Source organism: Aulonocara sp. 'chitande type north' Nkhata Bay, linkage group LG15 (assembly GCF_057382095.1).
Source record: "Aulonocara sp. 'chitande type north' Nkhata Bay isolate Kocher_YH1m ecotype deep benthic linkage group LG15, A_spYH_male_GT1.1, whole genome shotgun sequence".
Classification (NCBI taxonomy): domain Eukaryota; kingdom Metazoa; phylum Chordata; class Actinopteri; order Cichliformes; family Cichlidae; genus Aulonocara; species Aulonocara sp. 'chitande type north' Nkhata Bay.
The window spans coordinates 21,470,814-21,494,028 of record NC_141358.1 but is presented as its reverse complement, the minus strand read 5'-3'; the positions used below and the strand labels follow the sequence as shown (position 1 = coordinate 21,494,028).

The following is a 23,215-nucleotide window of genomic DNA, read 5'->3' as shown; positions in this document are numbered from 1 at the left end:
AAGTTAATATCAATAAGTATTTGTCAGGAGCAAAATTAAACACCTTCTGAAGGCCCTTCATTCACACATAACTAGACATCACATTCTAAATTAAGCTTCACTACCATGTCATGCTTGATGTGTTTGCCAATTGAAGAACATAGACATTAGGGCGACCGTGGCTCAGGGGGTTGGGAATCGCATCTGTAACCGGAAGGTCGCCGGTTCGATCCCTGGGCTCTCTGTCTGGGTCGTTGTGTCCTTGGGCAAGACACTTTACCCTACTTGCCTACTGGTGTTGGCCAGAGGGGCCGATGGCGCGATATGGCAGGGCAGCTGTGGCTACAACTGTAGCTTGCCTCCACCAGTGTGTGAATGTGAGAGTGAATGAATAGTGGAATTGTAAAGCGCTTTGAGGTTCTCGAAAAGCGCTATATAAATGCAATCCATTATTATTATTTGTAATACATTTATTTTAGTTTAATGAGTAAACAATATTGCCAAAGTTATTTTTTATTTTTTGAAATTATACTTCAATTTTTAATTTACTCAACAATACTACCCTTTTGTTCCCCTATTTGAGTTTTACTCTTTGGCTTACTGTAATAACTTTTAGTTGAATAATTAAAGTCATCTATAATTATCGTACTGCTCTTCTTGTGTGTGTGCGTCGGTACACAATTCAGCAGCCAGCCAAACTTCATTCAAAAGAATACGGGAGTCAGGATATACAAGGCTAGCCACAAAAGACAAAGATATATTCATGTAATAGGTTATCCTATGCATACATGACATACATGTGGTTAGATTAGCAATATACTCAAACTTAGGCTTTAGAACACAACTCTCGCTAAGTTATCCTTTTCTAGTTGTTGTTTCTGGCTATTGATTTGTTCTCTCCTTTGGTTTATAAATTCCCCTGGACCTGTCCCAGCCCGTGTTTTTCCAGAAGTTTTGATGTGAGTGTTTCGAGTGGTGTGTGGCTGAAGAGGACATCCTTGTGTATGACTGAAGAGGATTAATGTGTGATTTTTCCACCCTAAAGGACCCCTGGATTTCTCCCTCCCCACATTTTTGTAGCTAGCCCTTGGTGTGTTTTTCTCTTGTAAATAAACTGTTAAATGTTTTTCTGAGGTCCTGTGCCTGAATCCAGACCCGCTTCTGTGATATCTTAGTCCCTAGTGACAAGTCCATAGTGTTCAATTTTCACTTTTCTTCATTAAGATAAAAAATATAATTATTGTTATATTTTAGAGCATTTTAGTCAAATTCTAGGTATGGTTCCGAGAACAAGTAAAAAAAAACAAATACATACATAAACATCTGGAATTGAGATACTTCTGCAATCACACAACCTTACAGTTTCCCAACCTAACTCCAAAAAGGTTGGGAAACTGTAAATGAAAACAGAACTCAACGATTTCAAATCATTAAATTGACCCATAATTTCTTAACATCCAGAGTATAAAAAAACATATCAAATGTTTAAACTGAGTCCTTTTACTGTTTCATGAGCAATAACTATTAAAATAAACTCCGAACCCATGCTGGAAAAGTAAAAGAAACAGCTGGAAGAACATTTTGTAACTAGTTAAGTAACAGCTCAGTAACATGGTTGGGTATAAAAAGAGTTAGAGTTCCTCTAAAGTAAAGATGGGCAATTGATTGCCAGTCTACTTTATATCTCGTCATCTACTGTACATAGCATCATCAAAAGAGTCCAAGAATCTGCACAAATCTCTGTGAGCAAGGGACAAAGCAAAGCATCATATAGGATCGTGGCATCAGAATGCTACCAGGCAGCACTGCATTCAAAACAGGCACGATTCTGTCATTGAAATCACTCCACTGGTTATCAAACACTTGTAGAAATCATTGTCTGTGAGCACAGTTCATCACACCATCCACAATTACAGTTTACAGTACTGGCAGAGTCATGCAAAAGTCGACACATCTGGAAATGCTGCAATCACTGCAGCTTTAAATTGTAAGATAGGGCCTTTACCTTTATGCATAATCACTTATCACTATTACTTTATGCATAAAGTGCCCCAATGAAACTATTGTTGTAATTTGGTATTATAGAAATAAAACTGAATTGAATTGAATTCTCTGGGTCAAAGCTCATTAAAATCCACTCAAGCACAGTGGAAAACATGGATGCTGTGTCATCTGGAATTAAGCAGAGACGGACCATCTGGCTTAGTACTGGTACTTTCAAAAGTCTGCATCTCTGATCGTATGGAGGTGCATCTGTGCTTATGAGTATGCACATCTGGAAAAGCACCATCAGTGATGAAAGGTTTATACTGATTTTACAGCAACATACCTTGGCCTTGCATTTTTCTGAGAGACAATGCTAAGCAGCATACTGCAGCTGTTCCAACAGCATAGCCGTCGAGTAGAAAAGTCCAGTTGCTGAACTGGCCTGACTCCAGTGCAGTGCTTTTAGCAGTTGAAAACATTTGGGACATCATGAAATAAAAACTACAACAAAGAGACCCAGGACTGTGAAGCAACTGTGCGTGCTCCCAACGCGAAACAAATTCTGTTGGGGATGCCTACCTTGGCCTCACCGTTGTGCAAGATACGTTTCATTATATTTTCTAGTCTTAGGCTTGGAAGGAAGTTGGTTTGGAAACATATTTGGCGATGCTTCATCTTCTGCTTTGCGTTTGTGTGGGAGCCCTGTCAAAAACCTGTCCATTATGCTAGCAGTGTCCAAGCATTCTTTTTTTATTCATATTGCACACCCCCTAGCTATGTCTTGATGCATGCTCAATCATCCAGGTAAGTAAATCTCCAAAAGTTCATTCTGTCCGTCTGGACCAAGTTTTTAGATGAATAGAATGAACTTTGGGAGACCCCCTAGCAATGGCTCTGTGTCCTAGCATCTGGTCTCCTCGGTTCCTGGTTATTTAGTCCTCCAGTGTAAATGAACATGTATAGCGTTTGTACCTGCACTGAAATGCAACTCATACAAGACCTTGATACTCTTTTGTAATAATAGTAAACTAACAAACTAACCATCAGATCTTGTTGACATTTTGATGAAACCTGTGGACAGAGAGAACCACAAAGGTTGGTATGCAAACATTAGGTGACCTTAAGTCTCCAAATGCAACTGTGAAACAACACAAATTACTAATACTACACTCCACTACACAATTGCCAAGGTCCCCAGTACTATGGATAGAAGAGTGAAAGGTCTAATCAAGTACACATTTCTGGCATTGAGTAGTGATTGCTCCAAAGTGAAACAATGACTGTTTTGAATACATTTTTATTATTACTAAAATAATGCCAGGTGGTGTTATATGGTGTTACAGTAAAGAATAGACTATGCCATTCATACAAAATATTATTAACTTTGGACATCGAAAGTCAGTGAAATTCAGTTTTCATCCACCCGTCACTGGAATTGTACATAACTCAAAATCAGTCATCACGTTTTTTAATGACAGTTCCAGGACTGACTACAAACAGTGCTCACATTTAACAGAGCTACAGGACAGAGAGGAGTAGATATCTACATCTTACAGAAAGTAGTGGGTTAATTTTGATTGAACAAAGAAGCTCAACACAACAGTCAGCATTCTCTGTCAGATATGGACGGGGAAGATGGCAGAAGATTGCAGCAAAGGTTTTGGCAGAGGAGAATATTTACGCTGATGGACATCAAAGAAATGGCCCTCTAGTGTTAACAGAAAATGCAAATCAAAGTTGCTAAAACATTAAATATAGGAGGAGTTAACAGCTAATCAGGGAAGAAGAATCACAGTTTTACTGGAGCCATGCTGTTACAGAACACAGTATAGATGTTAAGACATCCTCAACAACCACATTACAGATGATAGCTTTTAGTTGGCTTTGGTTGCATCGATCCAGTCCACAAACTTAGAAACTCGAGCGTAGACACTGGGCATCCTGCCCAACGTACATCACTCAGCCCATGTTGTGACACTCTGAAGGACAAATCTGTTCTGCTCATAACAAACCAGAGGACCACCTCTGTCACCCTACAGGGAGGAAACACAAAATAGATATTAGATAGTGGATACTTTACTATTTTACTCACACAGATCTTTTTGATGGTGTTTAGGTTAACTGATGCTAAAAGCAAGCTAAGAAAGTGTCAGAGTCTGCGTGTGGAGAGAGGAGAGCGGACCCAAACGCAGACAAAATGAAGCGTGGAACATAACTAGATTTTAACGAAAAGGGAGCTGTTCATTGTGGCTGTTAGAAAGGTGCAAAACAAACCTAAAGTGGAAAAACTAAACATGAAAATGAAATCCTGGTATGGATGGGTGGATACCTGGAAACAGGGCGTGAACACAACAGATGACCTGACAGCGGGGACACGAAAGAGTGAGGGAGCGAGAGTGATACGAAGACAGACAAAGTATGTGTCCAAATTCAGGGGCAGCATCCTTCGGAGTCCGCATTTGTAGGCCAATTATGTCACAGCGACGCAACAAAGGCTGTCAAAATTCGAAGCCTCCTCCAAATGGGGCCCTACCTTTTCTCCAGATGTGAAGGACGAGTTGGGTGTATCCTTCGTGGCTGACCATATCCCAGGATTCTTTGCAAGTCAAAGGTTGAAGGAAATTTTGTGTAAAAAATGGCGGACGGTCGAAGCAAAGTGGAAACAAACTTTTAAAAGTAAGTACCGAGTTTTTATCTCAATAAATATATTGAGCGGAACAAATGTTAGCATAGTGAAAAGTCTTAAAAAGTTAAATTTAGCTAACCTTCAGCTAAGTTACGTGACGTTAGTGATATCGCCACTTAACGTGGCTCGGGTCATATGTTCAGTTCAGTTCAGTTCATTTTTATTTCAAACATTTAAAACATGTGCTTTGGTTAGTTTCTGACGAAGCTGATTTTATAAGAATGTCATGTTTCTGTATCATCTCTCTCCTGTTACAGCCTCTTATCCAAACAATAGCCTGTTTAATATTCTGATATCTTCAACATCTTAAGTAAATTATACTGCACAGTTTTCTCTCCAATAAAAGAATATTTACTGCATCAGTTTGACTCCCATTTTATCTGAAAAGGATCTAATCTTTTCAGTTTATTTTTGGGATATTTTCCATAAATATAACTAAAGCTTTCAGCCAGAGGTCACTGTATATTAATATTTGTCTGTTAGACAGTCACAAGTTATAAATGAAATGAAATAAAATATATACCTTGAATTTTGACTGAAATGTAATATTTGAGACAACTGAGTTAAATTTCACCGAGGATTTTTTTTTTTCAAAAACTGGTGTATATATAGTAAAATCTATTTAAAATCTATAACAGAAAAAAAAATCTATTTTCTATTTTCTACTGGTGTATATATAGTAAAATCTATTTAAAATCTATAACAGAAAAAAAAAATCTATTTTCTAGAAAACTATTAAAAATATCAGGTCACTAAACTGAGGCAATACTGTTATCAAAACAGAGTACACACTGAGGCAGACAACAGTGCACAAACAGTTTTATAGAACTTTGCCCAGTTTTTATATCTTTTACTTTGTCATACCTGGCAGCTTGCTTTTCCTCCCTCTGTATTTCCAGGACATATTTCGTGGTCTGCAACTATATCAGTGTCGCGATTACAGATCTTGTTGTCGATCACAGGGAAACCAGTTTCTTCCAGGACGCGTCCACCTCCAATACCTGTCGACACAGCCCTCTGCAATTATTCTCCTCATCATCTAGATAAAATGTATTGTGATATCTTTACTGTGGGAATTGTTTGCGTAATGAATAATGCTGTTATCAGCTCTTTGTGTTTTATATCTAATGCATGCTGGTATTTTTTGAGCCTCTCAAAAGTACATTTTGTCAGAAAAAAAGACCTGTTTAACAAAAAAATGTTCTGCAAATGATTAAACTGATTAAACTGTTGCAATGTTAAGTGAAAGATGGGCTAGAAGACCACCGCCAAGCAGGTGAATGAGAAGGCGACAACAGTTGGTGCATTTATTCGGAAATGGAAGAACCATAAAATAACTGCCTATCTCCCTCCGTCTGGATCTCCACACAAGATCTCACCTCATGGAGTTTCAAGGATAATGAGAACGGTGGGGAACCAGTCCAGTCCAAATAGCCTGGGGTTCAAATCATTTTTCCCTGACTGTATATCTAAAAAGTCTGATTTATTTCTTCTCACTCTGAAACTCTGAATTTTTACAAAGACGCACAAGAGCACACACAAATGTACCTTGAGTCCTACCCCATCCAGTAACATAACACATTGTTCCACCAGGAACTATATAGTCCTTTTTTGGCAGACAAGCCAGCTGCACTTGGTTGTTTATCACCGCAGGTCTGAAAACACACACACACACACACACAAAATCAATGGTGTGTGTGTAATCTGATTTCACCTAGGATAATTAGGCCCATACAGACGTTGCTAGTTTGAGCAGAGCAATATTCGATCCATCTGGTCCAGTCATGATTTTCTCAAGCATCCTCACTTGTCTCGATGGCACAGTGGCTCTAAGTGAGTGCATACCCAGCACTACCCTCAAGGCTGAAGGCTGACTGGAGCTGCAGTGTATAATATGTAGAAACAAAGGGAGTAATTAATCAATTTTTGAGTAATTGCAGAATTTGATTTTCAGGTGTTAACGATGACTTTATTCTAACCTCAAGCACAAAGCAGACGTTAAGACCCACTGAGGGTGGATCAGAGTTCCTCCACAGTCGATTCTTTCACTGGTAGAAAGAGAAACAGAGATTTATTTCAGAAGATGTGCAGCATATACAAAAGGGAAAATCGGCAAAAAGTGAATTGACAAATAAAGAAAAATCAGACAATTGACATGTAAATAGGTTTGAATGTAAAAGCTATAAACACTTAAATAAAATACTTAAATTAACTGTTTATCAGCAGTGACATGTTACAGTATTTTATTTCTCAATATCTGCACATTTTGTTGAGGAAATTGAAAGTCCTTTACAAATGAAAGTTGTCTTTGAACATATATACTCACTTGGTCTGGAGGGCAGTTTGCCAGGGCCACGAGTGAGGCTTTGACACACAGCCACTGACCACCATACTACGAAGGCAGCGTTTTGGTTTGATAGCTGGTGTTCCACAATTCAGTTCAACTGCAAAGTAGTCATTATTATTATCATGAATTCTCACAAAAAGAGTGAAGCACGAAAGTTAGTTTGGATTGGTGTTAATTAATAAAAGAGAAGATTTTACAGCCTTGTAAGCCACAAGAAAAATTGTTGGATTGACCAAATTAGATTCTCTTATTTTGAGACGTAACTCAATTTATTCATTTATCTATCATCTCTTTGTTTATTATTTATTTGATTCACAGAATCAAACTGGAAATAAGTTTTTTGCACGACCTGGATCTGAGGTGATTCTGAGGATCATCTAGAGCATGAATGGAGATTTTAAGGACATTATGAAGCTACCAGAAATGCAAATAAATTGACATACTATTGCCCAATAATAACAAAGATCTTAAATCAGTCTCAGAGAGGATGGTTAATTAGGGGTGTGTGTGTATGTGTTTATATATTTATATTATATAGGATCTCACTGGGATATTCTGTAATTGATACATAATTACGTTTGCATATCCACTGGTATGTAGCCCACATGTATTATCACAGCAGGCCTGCTGTACATCGAATGACCAGCAGATGACATTACTTCCAAATGAGCTGTTAAACAGGGCATCGTGTGATCTGCCTTTTGGGGAAGCAATTTGCCGGAAAGATTCAACACATTCATGGAGCTTCATCACGCCATCATTATTGAGGACCATATTTTGCACCTCCATTGCTGAGGGTGCTCTAAGGAGCTTTAGCTACGATATGGTTGGTGCTTGTCGTGGTGGAAGTCCCCGATTGGACATCGGAGGTGAATGGAGCCATAAAGCTGAGTCCTATCACGGTTGGTTAGTCTGTGGGCTGAGTGGAGCAGAGCTCTGGGGGGAGCTTAAGCAAAATCTTGGGTGTAAGTTTGGTTAAACAATGGGAAAAGACTTTCAGTCTGCCTCGTAGTGATCCTGGCAAACCGTCAAGCAAAGCAACTCAGGCAGGGAAAGTGGTGTTCTATTTATAAGTTGCAGGTAAGGTGCTACCTGACTTCAACTGAGGATATAATCGTTTCCTGGAAGGAATACTTCAAGTACCTTTGGAAGCCCACTGATAAGCTTTCTGTAGAGGATGCAGAGTCTGGAAACAACGGTGATGACTCGCTCATCACCTGGAGCAAGATAACTGGGATGATTAACCTGTTAAAACCCCATTCCACCGTTTGTCAGTCAAACTTTTAGGTCAAATTACCATAACTTTTAAACCATTGGCGCAATCAAAAAATTCTGTTCCTGAAAGCATTAACACAAATAACATAGAATAACACAGCAAATAACACAGAAAACAAAGTAAATAGCCAAAACAAAACAAAACAAAAAACAGTACAAAGAACCCAAATGGCTGATAAAATGTCTGCTTTCAGGAACTGAAACAAACCAACTACAGGGAGATCCCACTCCTGGGCCTCCCAGGCCAAATCTATGCCAGGGTAGTGGAAAGGGGAATTCATCCATTTGTCAAACATCAGATGCAGAAGGAACGATGCAATATTCGTCCTTTTATGGAACAGCTATTCATTCTCTCGAGAATATTTGATGGTGCGACTGGACTTCTTTTAAGTTTTTCTTGTAGATGTTTCACCTTTCATCTCAGTAACTTCTTTAGTTCTATCACCCCAACAGACCACTTCACTCTCAGACTGCTGGCGGTGGTTCCTAGGATATTTAAAAAGCAGAATGGGATCATGGAATCAGGGAATCATTAGTGGCTATTATTCTAACGTTGTCTTCTAGTATGTTTTTTTAGATTCTCTCTGAGGTCCCTGTTGCAAAAAAAGACCTGATACTTCAGAACATCCACCTACTAAACAGTTTTTTTAAAATGTAATATTAATTTCTGGTATAACAAGTTAAGATGTACATCTATCATTCTGTGGAAAATATCATCTGAATTTCAGGAGCGGGACCACACCTCGTTCACGCCCCTTACGACCTCAGACTATAAATGCCCCCTTCTCCAATACCCGCTGTTCTCATTTCCAATGGAGCACTGATGGTCTCTGATGTTATACTCCAATAACTGGAACCGTTCCCCTCATAGCAATCTTTCTCATCTGCGGGGGTCACTGGAGGATCCGCAGCAGGAGATAAGGAAAGAAAAAAAATTCCTGGATGCATTTTTGTGTGAAAAAGAAAGAGGAAACAAGCTGACTGATATTATACCTGGAGTAGGTGCTTCCCCACACAGTGGCACGTTGCAAAACTTCCAATCAGTGTCAGGGTCAGTTGTGTAGCATCAGGGGAACAACTTATTGTCAGGGTTACGACAGTAGTTAGCAGCCAGACCTCTGACAAAGATGAGCATGGAAAAACATAGCAATGAGGCAATGAAAACAAACTTAATGCAGGCATGTTAATGAAGTTTTAGTAATCTACAGTAACCTGATGGATTATTTAAATTGAAATTAAGTTGTACAAATTACTTCCCCAAAATGTTGACTACATGGTGAAAAGAGACTTTACAAATGTATATCAGGCTGATAGAGGACACCACTGCTGATGAAGTCACTCCTCATAACCTTAAAGGTACTGACTCAATTTTTACATCTTCTCTTGTATAAACTGGATAGACCCTGAAACAACAACTCATGGACTATTTTAGTTCTACCATTTAACAAGAGATAACTCTTAGCGATTCTTCACGTTTCTCATGTCAAACTCTTACAGGGATTTTGCTTTGACATTGCTTTCTAATGGCTTAAACACTATAGACAGAGTTCATTATGGGAAAAAAAGTTTCTAAATCTTGTGGTTTATTATCATATCTTTGTTTTTCTCCTGTGATTCCCATGTTGCAGCTGAAAACTATTAATCAAACCTACAAATTGAAAATACCCACTAATATTTTCTTCACAACATTAATATCACAGAGAGTGGACACTGATGTCTGGTTACAACTCTTACTTGTAAGGGCAGTTTTCTGGGATTTGGTGGTGTTTATGTGGCGTCTGAGATGACCATCTCTGGCACGTTTTGCTAGTCACAGTTACAGCAATTGTTCCCCGGTATGCTACACCTATATCAGTGATGCCTATATCACCTATATCCATCTCTGGGATGAAGGTGGGAGGCTCAGTAGCTGAGGACAAAAAACAAGTCAAACATATATTTATTATATTATGTAAAACATATAAGGATGTATATTTATGGACCATTAAACCCTATTACAAACATTTTGTTCAATTCAATTCAGTTTTATTTATACAGCGCCAAATCACAACAACAGTCGCCTCAAGGTGCTTCATATTGTAAGGTAGACACTACAATAACAAATACAGAGGAAAACCCAAATGACCCCCTATGAGCAAGGACTTTGGTGACAGTGGGAAGGAAAAACTCCCTTTTAACAGGAAGAAATCTCCGGCAGAACCAGGCTCAGGGACCGGTTGGGGTGAGAGAAATAAAATATATTGCTTATTGTTACACTTCCTTTTACTTATGCCTTTCAAAGGTAGCAGGTGCTGGAAGATGGTGATATTCATTTAACTTGGTTCTTGTATTTTGGCTACAAGCTGCAGATTTTACCCTTACCATTTTACCAGGTTTTACCATAAAAAGGAATTTATGGTAAATTCCTTTTTATGGTAGGAAATTTTTTTTATGGTGGATCCTTTTCATATATATATATATATATATATATATATATATATATATATATATATATATATATATATATATATATATATATATATATGTATTAGGGGTGCAACGATACACAAAATTGACAGTTCGGTTCAGTTCGATACTTTGGTGTCACGGTTCGATATTTTTTCGATACAAAAAAATGTTCATGCATTTTTAATTTGTCATTTATTAAAATTATAAATATATATTTTAACTCAAAAGTACAGTTTTTAAATTTAACCTTAACCCTTGTGCGTGTTTTTTATTTTGACAGCGAATGCGCACCTGCGGACCACTTATGTGCAGCCCTGGTTATTTAGCTCATCATATTGCAGCCACAGAAATTATTTTGTCCATGAAACCATAAAGCTGCACTTTCTTTTTGCCTTATAGTCTGATTTGTCATAACTTCTCCGTTTTGTGGTAAGTTTTTCTTTGGCTGTCACTTCTTCACCCTGACCTGTCTTATTTGGCTCAGCAGAACTGAAATGCTTTTACACATGCACTCGCATAAGCTCAGCGATTCTCTGCGCGATCAACCGCTCACGTGTTTAAGCTTGCTGCGGGAGATTTCACTTGTCATGTTTGCATAGTAAGCTAACGATTAATAAGACGATGTCAGAGAAATTGGTGCACAAATTATCATCACTCACAGATCAGTGCTGTCGCTCTCTATACACAGTTCGCACGATTGCAAAGTGAAAGCAAAAAAACAAGCGCAAATTCAAACGCGACTTCAATATGTCACATATTGACAGTGGCTCACCGATGCCAATGACATAATTACCCAGCTACATTTCTGAAAGAATGCAAAAGCATTGACATATATTTTTCCTACAATAGCCCGACGGGCAGGGAAGAGATAGATTTTGGTAGCCCGACTGAAAAAATCGCTAGCTCCGGGTCGTCGGGCTAGCGATATTGCAAGCCCTGTATCTGATTGAGGAATCACTCATCTTTGGAAAAGAGAGTTTATTACAGAGAAACAGCTCTTTCCAAAATAAAAGCTATACTATCCGCTTCTTCTGGGCTATATTCTCAGCAGCATAAGGAGAATCATGTGCTAACAGCTGTCTAAATGACTCGGCTAAAGTTAGTAGCATGCTTGCTTTTTTTTGTCTGCTTCCACTTGTCTTTGCACTAGGATGATGTCGGCGTAAATGTGCAGTCATATTCGTTGTGTTCCCACTAGTGCTTTCAGGTTAATCTCGTTGAAATGACCTTAACGCCACAACACGGCAAATCTCCGTTAACGAGCTACCGCCGATTGCTCCGTGCATGGGGCTAGACGGCCAACACGTTAACGAGCTAACTGCGCTAACACACTAGTTCACACCAATGTAATTGAGCATTGCATGGCACATCCAACATACTGTTTTACTTTAGTCCATGACTCGCTTACCTTCAGGGTCATACGTCACATGAAAACCAAAATAATTCCAAACGCCAGATCTGAATGAGGTTCAATTTGCCTGTTGCAAGTAGAGCTTAACTTCTGTCTCGCTAGCTTGCCCTGCGCTCTTCCTTCTGACTATGCTGTCTGTGTTGAGTGCTCAGTGGATCTGCGCTGGACAGTGCAGCCTAGGCGGAGTAGTCGAACACAGATTCACTGAGCGCTCAACACAGACAGCATCGTCAGAAGGAAAATTGATAAAATAAATTACAAATGTTGTATTGTTCGATACATATGCGTACCGAACCGAAAGCACTGTATCGAACGGTTCAATATCGATACGAATATCGTTGCACCCCAAATATATATATATATATATGTGTGTGTGTGTGTGTGCGTGTGTGTGTGTGTGTGTAAAACATATAAGGATGTATATTTATGGACCATTAAACCCTATTTAAAGTTTAATACAGCACTACGGACAATACCTACAACCACGATTACCGACACTAACAAGCTGATCTACAATACGGCAGCAGTGATCAGTGAGATGCTTGGCTACAAGTTGAACAGCCACAAGGGGCAGTACCCTCCATGGAGAAGGAGGCTAGAGGGCAAGATCAAAGTAGCACGGAGGGAGGTTAGCCAACTAACGGAGTTGCAGAAAGGTGCGACAAAGAAGGTGCATAAGAAATACAGCAAGCTGTCCATACAGGACTGGAAACTGCCAAGCAAAGACTCACAGCCTTGGCCAGCCGCTTGAGGAGGTACACCAGAGAGATAGAAGGCAGGAGAATAAACCAGCTGTTCTCCACAGAACCAGCAAAGGTGTACTCTCAGTGGCAAGGGAACAATAATAATAAGAGAACAGCACCACCAAGGCTGAAGACGGAGCAATACTGGAAGAGCATATGGGAGAAGGACGCAACCGATAACGGCAATGCTCAGTGGCTAGTGGATCTGAGGGCAGACCACAGCGACCTCCCTGAACAGGGTCCAGTAACCATCACAGACTGCATTTTTTATTTCTTTTTTTTTTCTGCTCATTCTGTTGGTTTTTGTTTTTTGCCCTTCTCCCCCGTCCCTCTTCTCAGCTGTTTCTCTTTCCCTCTTTCTTTCTCCCCTTCTTTCCCCCAGTCAAGTCTGTCCCGTATTCAGTAAGTGAAAATAAAATAAACAATAAAAGGTGAATCAAATGGACCATTACAGCAAGGCTGGGATGGTCAATTTGGTAAAGTAAATCCGTTGGGCATCTTTCTTTGCCTTTAGACAACAATTCTGATGGCAAAAGAGCCAAACGGGACAGGCAAAAAAACAAAAAACAAAAGAAAGAAAGAAGCTGACTGCACTCCACGAGCATCTGGCAGCACAAATGAACCAGCTGCTAGTTAACGAGAGACACCCGGAATGGCTAACCGAAGGTCGGACGGTCCTGATCCCCAAGGACCCCAAGAAGGGACCAGTCCCCTCCAACTACCGACCAATAACCTGCCTCAGTACTACATGGAAGCTCCTGTCAGGCATCATATCGGCTAAGATGAACAGGCACATGGGTCAATACATGAGCGGGACACAGAAAGGAATTGGCAAGAATACCAGAGGTGCAAAACACCAACTACTGGTAGACAGAACAGTCAGCCGAGACTGCAAGACCAGACTGACCAACCTGTGCACTGCCTGGATTGATTACAAGAAGGCCTATGACTCAATGCCCCACAGCTGGATACTGGAATGCCTAGAATTGTACAAGATCAATGGGACCCTAAGAGCCTTCATCAGGAACTCAATGGGGATGTGGCGTACAACATTAGAGGCCAACTCCAAGCCCATAGCACAAGTCACCATCAAGTGCGGGATCTACCAAGGAGATGCTCTGTCCCCACTGCTGTTCTGCATAGGCCTGAACCCCCTCAGTGAGATCATTAACAAGACTGGCTACGGATACCGACTACGGAACGGAGCAGTTGTCAGCCACCTCCTGTACATGGATGACATCAAGCTGTATGCCAAGAGTGAACGAGACATCGATTCACTGATCCACACTACCAGGCTATACAGCAATGACATTGGAATGTCGTTCGGACTGGAGAAGTGTAGTCTGATGGTAACAAAGAGAGGGAAGGTAGTCAGAACTGAGGGGATTGAACTACCAGAAGGCAACATTGCAGACATAGAGGACAGTTACAAGTACCTGGGGATCCTGCAGGCGAATGGGAACCATGAAGAGGCTGCTAGAAAAGCTGCAACCACCAAGTACCTGCAGAGGGTCAGGCAAGTCCTGAGGAGTCAGCTGAATGGTAAGAACAAGATCCAGGCCATCAACACGTATGCCCTGCCCGTGATCAGGTACCCTGCTGGGGTAATAGGCTGGCCAAAGGAGGAGATATAAGCCACTGATATAAAGACAAGAAAGCTCCTTACCATGCATGGAGGGTTTCACCCCAAGTCCAGCACCCTGAGGCTGTACGCTAAGCGGAAGGAAGGGGGCCGGGGACTGGTGAGTGTCAGCACCACAGTCCAGGATGAGACAATGAACATCCAAGAATACATTGGGAAGATGGCCCCAACTGACCGAGTGCTCAGTGAATACCTCAGGCAGCAGAAACCCAAGAAAGAGGAGGGAGACGAGGAGCCATCATGGAAGGACAGGCCCCTGCACGGTATGTACCACCGGCAGATAGAGGAGGTGGCTGATATCCAGAAATCCTACCAGTGGCTGGACAAAGCTGGACTGAAAGACAGCACAGAGGCACTAATCATGACAGCACAAGAACAAGCTCTGAGGACAAGATCCATAGAGGCTGGGGTCTATCACACCAGGCAAGACCCCAGGTGCAGGCTGTGTAAAGATGCCCCAGAGACAATCCAGCACATAACAGCAGGGTGCAAGATGCTAGCAGGCAAGGCATACATGGAACGCCATAACCAAGTGGCCGGCATAGTGTACAGGAACATCTGTGCCGAGTATAACCTGGAAGTCCCGAGGTCAAAATGGGAGATGCCCCCAAGGGTGGTGGAGAATGACCGAGCTAAGATCCTGTGGGACTTCCAGATACAGACGGACAAAATGGTGGTGGCTAACCAACCGGACATAGTGGTGGTAGACAAACAGAAGAAGACGGCTGTAGTGATCGATGTAGCGGTTCCGAATGACAGCAATATCAGGAAGAAGGAACATGAGAAGCTGGAGAAATACCAAGGGCTCAGAGAAGAGCTCGAGAGGATGTGGAGGGTGAAGGTAACGGTGGTGCCCGTGGTAATCGGAGCACTAGGTGCGGTGAATCCCAAGCTAGGCGAGTGGCTCCAGCAGATCCCGGGAATAACATCGGAGATCTCTGTCCAGAAGAGTGCAGTCCTGGGAACAGCTAAGATACTGCGCAGGACCCTCAAGCTCCCAGGCCTCTGGTAGAGGACCCGAGCTTGAAGGATAAACCGTCCACAGGGGCGTGCTGGGTGTTTTTTATATATATAAACTATATTCAGTTTCATTTAATTGACCTTTAATATGGTAAATGGCCTGTATTTGTATAGCGCTTTACTAGTCCCTAAGGACCCCAAAGCGTCAATTCCACAGATTGTGATGCAGGGCCAGCATTTATTGATCCTCTAGAGGTAAAGGGAAGTCCCCTAAAACTGCAACTGTTAAATAGTTGAAATTTGGATTCTCAACATAAGAAACTTAACCAAAGTGTTAGCAGAGATATGAAAATGCGCAGGAAAATCTGACGTGCATGGCAAACTTCACAGACGATACTTCGGGAGGAATAAACACACATCAGCCTTAGGCCAATTTGGATGAACGCTCACGCCCCCTAGAGAGCGCCAACTTTATTAACAGCCACACACATGTAAAACACACATCAAACATAAATAAACCCTTTGGCTGTCTCCATAATTGAGAGCACTTTCTCTCTTCATGTCAACACAAAGATTTATGGGTTAAAAAAAAAAAGCAAACGGATATATACTGTAGGCCTGTTCGACTTTTCATTAAGACAAAAAGCTAATAAGATGAGCAAATCACATGGCAGCAACTCAGCTCATTTAGGCATGTACACATGGACTAGACAACCTTGTAATGCTCATACCAAGCATCAGAATGAAGAACAAAGTGACTCACTGCAGCGCGGTTTGGAGCAGTACTCCCATCGTTTGGATGGGCTGGTGGTGTAGCACCATGGTCGGGGTTCTCTATCTGAGTTTCTGCAGGAGTTCTCCTCAAGATAATTAAAACTGTAAATAACCATATACAGAAGTTTAATAGAGTAAACTGTTGCCCCCCCAGTGGTAAAAATACAGACGTGCCTGTTACAGGGCTAGTTCATGGTTGACCAGCCTATAACAAGAAAACATGTACACAAGTAAGGGAAAAACAGTTTGAGGTTTTTATGTTCTGCTGTTTACAGTTCAACACGTACCCACATCCTTCCTCCCTGATAATTTCTAAGAGTCTAACCAAGAATATCACAAGAAGTATTTACACTTTAGCTTAACTTCTGGAAAATGTCTTGAAGATCCAGAACAGGCTCAATATATCTCACAAAGATTTTGCACTTACCTGCTGGGATGGTAGCTATGGCTGTGAGGTTCCTTGGAGTCCATACATACAGTCCTCTATGAAAAGACACTGATGTCTCTGATATCTCATGACATACAAAATATCTAATGTTGTTCCAGAACCAAAACATTTTCAGAATACTGTATAGTGTCTACATTTTACTGATTAGCCACTTTAAATGTTTTAGACAGTAAATGAGGATGGTGGAAAGTGAAACAGTTGCCAGAGGATAATTAGACATGAATTTAGGACTAAATAAAAATGAAATAAAACAAAATTAAGTAAAGGATAAAGGATTTATGAATGCTACCAGTGCAGCTGGATATGTCACAGTACTCCCAGCTGGTGTTGGGGTCAGTGGTGTAACACCAGGGTCCATCACTTAACTCATCAGGGTTTCTGCAGAAGTTGGACTCCAGACTTGGACTTGGTTGTTGTCTGGTGCAAAGCTGCAGCAGAAAAATTCAGAAAAAATTAAAAAAGATTATAAAAATATGAAGGAATGATATAAAATCAAACAAAAGCCTGTGATTACATACAGTACATCATGTGGGTAGTCTGAATCCCATCTCTGACAGACCTTTCCTGATCTTGTAATGGACTTTGTTCCTCTGTAATCTATTCCTTTCCCATTTACACACTCCAGAAGATAATCTAATAAATATGGAGTATTTTTTTCATCATTTTGTAAATTGTTTTTTGAATCGGCATGCTCCATCTGCCTGTCACACTGTACAACTATTGCAGGATGTACTGTGCATTAGATGGAGGACATTTATAGGGACATATCCAAAGGCAGGAATGATTTCCTGTGTCGTTCAGTAATATTTGGGTAATCTCAGTCTCTCACTGAGCGTTCGCCTGTGACTACCATGCATGTCATGGGTGGGAGTTATTGTACAGCTCTTGGACAACATTCGCCCTTTTGACATTACCTTAAGAGAGTCCAGCTCCATCCCTACAACATTACTGGCCTTGCAGATCAGTTTATTGAATCTGTTGAGACCTTGAACCTGTTGCCCCAGCATGCAACAGTATAGAGGAAAAAGCAATCAAATCCTGATTAAACAGTGCATATTAGGTTAAACCACCGTATTAATTTTAGATTTATTAAATGTGTAAATCTATAGGATTACCACACTTCTTTATATTTCTGCCTCATAGCATTTCAGCAAAATAATAGGTCTTTTTACTCCACCACTGATAAAACAATTGAAAAAACATAGTATAATTTTAATCATCAACATTTTCAGTAACAAATAAGTATGTAAAAATTCCCTACATTAAAAGCACTAAATGTCCTTACATTATGGGATATATTATACTAAATACATTTTGCAAATATTTTTAAAGTTTATATTTGAATTATTGTATTTTTATTTTTGCATATGTCCCTCAGTGCTTATTTAATCACTGCCCATCATATCTTTGTAATGCAGAGCCTGTTTCATGGCATAGATCTTATATCTGGCTGCATTACAGTTTTTTCTGATTGCGTAAGCACATTTTTTGTAACTATTGGCTAATTTTGCAAAACTCTTCACACAAATAAGAAAACCTGTCACCCAATAATCAAAACATTGTAGTTCTCTTGCAAAAGCAAACACAGCTAGATTAACTCTTCACACCTTCGTAAAAATGGTGTTTCCGTATCAAACAGTACACACAAGCCATCATCTACTAAGCACACAATGCGCCAACTGCACACTGATGGTATGAATACAAAACACATCTGGCTTTTGCTTCCTCTGTGCACAAGGTAGGCTATGTCAGTTTGAGCTACTTCTGTCATAGATCCATAAGCATAGAGGAATCCAAACTTCAAGTACTGGTGTTTATTCACACACATCAAAACAAACACAAGTGTTTATTTCCAAGTATAGGATTATTTGCAATCGCTATAATGACTATATGGGTTACTTGGTCTGCAGTGAACATGCTTCCTCTGCAACCAGCATCTGGTCATCTAGCAATTCTGTAAAGTAACAATTTCAGTATTTTTACATCAATGGTATTGGTGTGTTTCTCATTGGCATATGGCAGTGCTACAAATCTTTGTGCGAAGTGACTGTACTAACCGATTCTCATTTCAAGATGTCCTTATGGTACTTGCTACAGTGTAGCGGCTCGAGTTAGGCTGGACCCGTTGGCCAGCTACCCTCAGGGTCATTCCATAGTTGATTATATGGTCCACTATTGTAGCTCTGATGTCATCAGCAATTCTATTTCTTACTCTTCCTACCCTTCCTCTTCCCCCTCCTCATCTTCCTCTCCCCCCTCCTCGTCTTCCTCTTGCTCCTCCTTGTCCTTGTTGTCCTCTTCATCCTACTTCTTCACCTCCACGTCCTCTTCCTCGGCCTCCTCTACTTCTCACTCTTTCTGCTCCCTCCATTGTACTCCGCACACACAGCTTACCTGTATTACAGTTTTTTACAGTCGCTAACAAGCGTTTGTCCAAACAGTTGTCACATTTGCAAAACTCTAAACACAATTAGCACAGGATCGGTCTGTTGTGGCCATACCATTCACACATTTCATGTCGTGTTCACCCAATATGCAGTCAGTGAACACATTTCCACAATGCTTACATTTTCTTAACAGACAAGTTATACCTCCCAACAAAACTATGGACTGTTCTTGTAGTATCTACGAATGTTAACACACAACATCCCACAATAGCAAAAACAATATTCCAAACCGTAGATACAGTATAAAAACCTCTGCCCCTGCAATGATATCAGTACAAAAACAATATCAATATCAAAAATATATCTCAGCTGTAAACAAACAAACAATTGAATAATTGACACACAGCTGATTTATGTTGGGTAAATTGGGCCAACCACAGCTTCTTCCATTCTGGCTTAGACTCAGTGGGGTTCATAAGGCAAGACCTTGAGGAGTGATGTTTTTGGAAACAAAAAAAAGACAAACACTGTAATGTCTGGTCGAGGAGGAGTAAGAGCAAGGGGCCCAGAGAGAAGAGCAGGCCCAAGGAGAGGGCAAGGTATAGGTGTAAGAATGCGTGGTGGTGGCATTCCAAGGGCTGCAAGAACAGTAGTCAGTGATGAAATTCATGCCACTATCATTGACCATGTAATCAACCATGGTCTTTCACTAAGAGAGGCTGGTGAAAGAGTGCAGCCCAATTTGAGGCGGTCAACGATTGCCTCCATTATACGCACCTTTCAACAAACCAACAGGTAAGTATTGCATTTTACATGGATTGTTCCTATTCTCACTTGACATGTCAATATGGTCATACAGTAATGCATATGTTGAATTGTCTGTCTTTCTAAAGAATGCAATGTCTACCACCCTCTGGGGGAAGAGGAAAGCTCCTCAGTAATGATCAGGAGCTTGCCATTGTGGAAATGGTTACTGCAAATAATGCAATAAAACTGCGTGAAATACAAACCAGAATTGTGGCGGACCATGAGATATTCGACAATATCGATAGAATCAGCCTCACAACCATTTCGCGGACATTGTCCAAACATAGAGTGCGGATGAAGCAGCTCTACACTGTTCCCTTTGAGAGGAACAGTGAGAGGGTCAAGGAGCTACGACGACAATATGTCCAGGTACAGTGTATATTCAATCCAATGTCCAGTTCTATAAGCTTTGCACTTTGCAAGTAGGTAACCTACACAATACTAGGTTACAGTACAGTATGGTATACAGTACTAACATGACTTACATAAACTTTGTTTCAGAGAGTTATGGAATTGGAGGCCAACCAGGCCCCTCATGAATTCATATACATCGATGAGGCAGGATTCAATCTGGCCAAAAGGCGTCGACGTGGACGGAATGTAATTGGAAAAAGGGCCACAGTTGATGTGCCAGGACAGAGAGGGGCAAACATTACCATGTGTGCAGCAATTGCAAATGCAGGATTACTCCTTCACAAATGTCAGGTTGGACCCTATAATACAGAGCGCTTGCTTGCCTTTCTCAATGATCTCCACCAGTGCCTGGTTCCAGAGCAGGGTCAGGAGGGTGAAAACATGAGGACCTTTGTAATTACCTGGGACAATGTGGCTTTCCATCACTCGCAAGCAATAACAACATGGTTTGAAGTCCACCCAAGACTGGTGAGTCTCTTCCTTCCACCCTATTCACCTTTCCTCAACCCCATAGAGGAGTTCTTTTCTGCATGGCGGTGGAAGGTTTATGACCATCAGCCACATGACCAGATGTCCCTCCTTGAAGCCATGGATGCTGGCTCCAGGGACATCACAGTTGACGATTGCCAAGGGTGGATCCGACATACCAGGCGGTTTTATCCCAGGTGCATCGACTTGGATAACATCAGATGTGATGTTGATGAAAACATGTGGCCTAACCCTGAAGATCGCAGAGATTAGATGCAACTTTTTTGCCTTTTTTTAGCCCCCCTCCCCCCTTTTTATCTTGGCTTTTTGCTGTTGTTTTTTTGTTCAGAATGCTCTTGTGTGTTTCATGGATATTTTGTTCACTGTAAGCAATACTGTAAAACTTTCTCTGTCCTATCATACCGTGTTTCTACTGTACCTCCTGTGGTAAACAGTAAAGAAACAAAAACTTGTTTGCTTTTTACTGGAATGCTTTTGAATGTGAACATTACTGTACATGTGGACATACAGTTACCAACCAAGACATTTCTGGTGTCAATATGGTGGATTGCATGTTTCGCATGCAAATACCTGTGACACTGAAACATAAAAGTCTATGCAGTTTTTGTAATGTCAATAATAGCCAGTATTTTGAAACCTGGTGTACTTTGATTGACTGCATGTACCTTGTGAAGTGAAAACAAGTGTTATTCTTTGACAGACTAATTTCATTTTGAGTCAGATTTATAGTGTTTTTGTACAGTTAGTGTGTGCAGAGAAAGATGTGTTCTAATTTTGAAATGAGGAGTTAGTATATATTTAACAAAGTGTATTTTTGGGAAGGATATTATCCATTTGGCCAATTGTGTTTTGTAGGTGTGGGTCTGTGTTAAGAGTTTAGAAAAAGTATCTGAAGTATGGGTAGGCGCTTGTTAGCGACTGTAAAAAACTGTATAGTGCTTAGGCTGATTGCAAAGTGAACTGATTATCTAAAAAAGTTTTCACATGTGAAAGTGTGCCAGACAGTTGGCAAATTAGTGTTAATGATAGCCATACATGTGTATACTTTTGCTAGGAGTGTGTTGGAAATTTGGTAATTGAGTGTTGTGCAGTGAATTGTGCCTACAGTTTTGCAAAGTGTGTGTTACAAAATTGCAAACTGAGTGCAAAGCAGTTTTTGTGCTTTTAGTTTTGCAAACTCAGTGAGTGGTTTTGCTATAAGTCTGAATAGTTTTAGAGATTGTGCTACAGGAATCACAGTTAGGGTTTAAGCATTCAGAAAAAACTGTAATAAGTGTTTTCTTTTGTCTGGACTTTAGTTGTCTTGAAGAAAAAGAACCCCCAAATCAGAGCAATTGGCAGTCAGTGTAGTACCTATTAATGGCCTGAAGAGAGTGGTGTTGATCATCAACCTCAGGAAGCGTTACCCTTAAAACAAACTGCCTCGTCTCTCCAATTTCACCTGAGCCAACAATGGGAGCGGATATCACAGACAAAGGACGGCGTTTGTGCTGCATGTGAAAAGAAAGTGAGGAGAAATGGATGAAAGGTTGAAGCCAATATGTCCGTGTCAAGGACGTGAACTAAAATAGAGCCCCAGATGATGACATCTACAAATATAATAAACTGCTCAGTGTTTGTGGCTGATTCACATTGAATAGCCCATATAATGAATGACCAACACATATCATGATACAATTTGAGTAATTCTAATGGGGCAAATGGTTCATGGGAATGAGGAGCACCTCTACAGTTCTCAGTATTACTATTGAGAGAGTAAAGTCATGTTTTTACACTCATATTTGTTTTGCCTTCTCCAAAGGTCAGGTACTAACAATCTATTGAGAAGAATTTATAATTTAATTGAATGCACACATGCAAGGAAAATGAAAACAATTTTTTATACGTGATAGAGCTTGACATTGGCCTAAAACATTCCAAGTATTTGCATAGTTAGCCTTGATGGGTAATAAAATGATACAACTGAAAACCCCACTGAAACAAGTATAGAATTTATGAGACACTAGCAGGTACTTTGAGACACTTGTACTGCAGAATGAGCTTTTATTCCTCTCATTATGATCAGTGGTTGCAATTCTATTCTGCACAATAAGTCAGACTGTTTCAAACGTGTTTTCATGGAATTTAAATACTTTAAAATTTGAATCATAAAATCACTACATTGTATTTAGAATAGAATAGAATAGAATTCAACTTTATTGTCATTGCACATGTCACAGGTACGGGGCAACAAAATGCAGTTTCTTTAGCCATGATATAGATATATTACAATATATATTAGCAATAATATAGATATGTAAGTATATTACAGAAATTGGTCTATTATGGTATGTTATAATGTACACGGTATGAAGTATGTTATGAATATGCTATAACTATAAGTATGTACAGGCTGTAGTGAGTACAGGCTATGAACAGG

General features: G+C 40.3%; 1 pseudogene across 1 annotated transcript; it reads right to left on the bottom strand.

Moving 5' to 3' along the window:
* Positions 1 to 3,303: 3,303 nt before the first annotated feature.
* LOC147312986 (plasminogen-like) lies at positions 3,304 to 17,634 on the bottom strand (annotated as a pseudogene). The gene is made up of 13 exons (XR_015125073.1): positions 17,614 to 17,634; positions 16,989 to 17,127; positions 16,453 to 16,456; positions 16,241 to 16,353; positions 10,008 to 10,182; positions 9,267 to 9,391; positions 9,068 to 9,157; positions 6,978 to 7,095; positions 6,631 to 6,699; positions 6,391 to 6,531; positions 6,200 to 6,306; positions 5,516 to 5,652; positions 3,304 to 3,998 (listed from the first exon to the last, which is right to left on the bottom strand). The product of XR_015125073.1 is annotated as a plasminogen-like (transcript).
* Positions 17,635 to 23,215: the final 5,581 nt, after the last annotated feature.